Source organism: Nelumbo lutea, chromosome 1, assembly GCF_056320005.1.
Source record: "Nelumbo lutea isolate HS-2025 chromosome 1, American lotus-T2T, whole genome shotgun sequence".
In the NCBI taxonomy this organism is placed as follows: Eukaryota; Viridiplantae; Streptophyta; class Magnoliopsida; order Proteales; family Nelumbonaceae; genus Nelumbo; species Nelumbo lutea.
Window position 1 is genome coordinate 46,970,573 of NC_142684.1, and position 3,771 is coordinate 46,974,343.

General features: G+C 38.5%; 1 pseudogene across 1 annotated transcript; it reads left to right on the plus strand.

Annotated features, from left to right (window-relative positions):
- The first annotated feature begins 224 nt into the window (after window positions 1-224).
- On the plus strand, window positions 225-2,657 carry LOC148874532 (receptor-like kinase TMK4 pseudogene; annotated as a pseudogene). The gene has a single exon (XR_016107939.1). The product of XR_016107939.1 is annotated as a receptor-like kinase TMK4 pseudogene (transcript).
- The last annotated feature ends 1,114 nt before the right edge of the window (window positions 2,658-3,771 follow it).

Genomic DNA, 3,771 nt, shown 5'->3' on the forward strand with positions numbered 1-3,771 from the left:
TACTTTTATCTCATAAGTACATATGTTGCAAGGTGTTTTAATTGTTTAAAAATATTTTGACCATAAAGAAAGATTCCCTGCTGCTGGTTTTACACCCTTTACAGGAAAACAAATTCCCGAGTCTTAAGAAAAACTCATTAAACTAAAGGATGCACAGCGAACCATTCCCTATACAATATAAAATTCATATAAATGCAAGCTATGCGCTGTACGCGTCTGTCTCTTTAGATATTGCTATCTTTTGCATCTACAGTATCAACTTTTGAGTTGGCACCAAAATAAGTTTATCCTCGACATTAATGGCTAATACTTTGTAAACATATAAGCATATATTACTTCTGTCATTAGTTGTGTGACAGGCAGAATGAAACACCAATTTTTTTAATCTTCCCTCCAGCCAAACCCCGGCTTTTCTCAAGTCTCAATTCTCGAATGTCAACCCTGCAACTTCTTCCTGGTCTGTCTCTTTACATAGACAAAGGCCAACTCCTGATAAATTCAGCACAACATAACATCTCTCTCTCTCTCTCTGAGACAAACAGAAACATTCACATTTTCTTTGTCTCATCCTCTCCAAGATGGGCGAAGACAACAAACCCTTCTATCGCCTGCCGTTTCTTCTCCTCTCAATCTTCCATCTCGTCTCTGTCGTCATCTCTGATGATGCCTTTGTCATGAACAAGCTCGCCTCCTCTCTCAAGCCGACTCCATCCGGCTGGTCAGGCTCCGACCCTTGTAAATGGACCGGCGTTAACTGTGACTCCAACCATCGAATCACAGCCATCAACCTTGCATCCAGATCTCTCTCCGGAACTCTTCCTTCAGATCTCAATCAACTCAGCCAACTCCAAATCCTCTCCCTCCAAAACAACATAATCTCAGGGCCCTTGCCTTCTCTTGCCAACCTCACCAACCTTGGAGAAGCCTATCTAGATAGGAACAACTTCACCTCCGTCCCACTTTCATTTTTCGTCGGACTCGAAAGCTTACAAGTTCTGAGTCTCGGTGAGAACTATAATCTCGCGCCATGGTCAATACCTCTAGATCTCGCTCAATCCTCGAGTTTGGTCACCTTTTACGCGAGCAAGGCCAATGTAGTGGGTATGATTCCGGACATTTTTCGTTCGTTTCCGAATTTGCAGTCTCTCAGGCTTTCTTACAACAGATTAACGGGTCCTCTTCCGCCCTCTTTCAACGGCTCTAATATTCAGAACCTTTGGCTGAACAATCAGGATTATGGGTTGTCAGGAACTATTGAAGTGCTCGGAACAATGACTCAGCTTACCCAGGTCTGGCTCCAGGGAAACAAGTTCTCGGGTCTGATCCCAGATCTTTCAGCCTGTACTTCGCTCTTTGATCTTCAGCTCCGTGACAATCAATTCACCGGAGTAGTACCCACTACGTTAATGTCCCTTCCCAGCTTGCTTAATGTGTCATTGTCGAATAACAAGCTGATGGGTTCATTCCCAGAATTCAACTCCAATGTGCAGGCCATAATTGGAGGGATCAATAACTTCTGCAATTTGAAGCCCGGTTCATGTGATTCTCAGGTGACAGCACTGATTGCCGTCGCCGGTGGCTTTGGTTACCCCATGGCCTTGGCGGATGCTTGGGATGGTAATGATCCATGCCATGGTTGGCGCTTTATTACTTGCGATACAAAGAACAAAAATGTTACTGTAATCAACCTTGCAAACCAGCATTTATCTGGGAAGATCTCACCTGCCATTGCAAACCTTACTTCATTGAGGGATTTGTTCCTGAATGACAATAATCTCACTGGCCCAATACCAGACGCATTGACAACTTTGCCTCAGCTGCGGGTACTTGATCTCTCCAACAACAATCTCACTGGAAAAATACCAGCTTTTCCAGAAAGAGTGACAGTGAACATTTCAGGGAATGCCCTGCTTGGACATAATTCTATCTCAAGTGAAGAGGGAGGAGGAAGCACAGATACCCTTTCAAGTGCTAATTCACCTAGTGGAAGTCCAAAATCTCCGTACTTCTCACCTGCAATATTTGCTGGTACAGTTGTTGTTTTGGTTTTCCATGTATTGCGTTTTTAGTTGCTGAAGATCGCCACACCACGAGGACATACAGCAGAAAATTGGTACAAGTTGAAATCCTTCATCAAAATATATAGGAAACAAATCCAATTCTTTCAAGGTGGGAACGTTGTTATTCCTATTGGGTTCTTCTTCAACAGGTAGTGGGAAGCTTCAACGAGAACTTTTTGGGTCAAAGTGAATCCGGAGTTAATGTTTTTCCATATAATGGACTGAGTCTACTGCATTAATGGGTACCAAGTTAAAGGGGGTGATGAAGAAGTTTCAGGCAGTGATTTCAATTCTCACAGTGGTTAGTTCGCATATGCAGTTGGTCACTCTTTTGGGTTCTTCATAATCATCATCAATGGCATGAAAGGAGAGCTTTTTACTTTTTGGTGTATCAGTGTTGTGTCAAGAGTGTAAAGGTTGACATACAAGTTGTTCTTGTAAATTGAAATATGAGGTTTGTTATTTTTTTATTTTTAATTCAACCACCTAATAACTCTTTTGCATTTTGGTTTTTTCTTTTTTGTAAAATTATATTCTTAATTAATTTGTAACGCTGAAGTAAATTTAAATAAGATTTTAATCACATATTCATTTTCTTATTCTAGAATCTTATTTTGTTGAATGTATCTGCTTAAATTTGAGTATTTCAACCCAATGGAAAGCTGGGTTGGGATTTTCTTTTGCAATGTTCTGCTTAAATTTGAGTATTGCTTTTGAATAATCATCAACAATTTCTTAATTACACCCACTAGAGAAAATCACAAAAGCAAAAAAAGCAAAAAGATCACAGAAAGTAAACAAGATTTATGTGGGCCTACATTCACAATCGATTCCAATATGAAGTTTCACTATATTTTCCACTAGAATTATCACCCTAGCCCTTTTCTACTATCTGCCGATTAACAGAGGTTTTCCTCTCAAATTCAAATTGGGTCTTAATAGATTTACCTCAACACCTAAAAATATCCCCATCTACATAATAAATGGATCGACGATTTACTCTCTTTCTCTCTATATATATTCATTTCATCTATAACTTTCATATTGTTATAATTATTTTGCTTTCTTTGGTTATGAGTGCATTTATAGAATTTTTGTTTTTTTCTGCACCATTATTATAGATCATTTAATTTATGTCCGGATGCTCTGTTTTGTTTTGCTTGAAAAATGTCATTTTCATTTTCTATATAATGATTTCAGTTCCAGATCAACTATTGCAATTGGTTGGCAACCATTATTTAATTCATTTTCTATAATGACTTCATTCTTGTGTTTTTGGATCTTTCGTATTGCATATGGTTGAGTTGGCATTACACAATTTTTTTTTTTCTTGTTTATCTGCTACCAAATTCTGGGCAATACCCTTCCTTGCGGTTACAGGAAGAGTGACCAGAGAAAGTCGATGATCATGCAAGTATAAAATTAGCATATGCCAGCAAATGAGTAATATTATCTAACAGTACATGGGTTCGGTACGGTGCTGAAACCAATTAATGAGGTACAGTTAGAATTATTGTCAAAACGTTTTGTATTGATTGATGCGAATTGTTATTTTTTATCTAGCTATAGCCTTCAATATCGAATTTGGTGGTTCCTAAATATGTCTTTTTCTAATAGAAATTGCATTCATATATATTTCCCACAAATGCATTTGTATTGATCAATCCAAACACAAGGATAATACAATGAAATCAGATTTGGTGCTTACTAT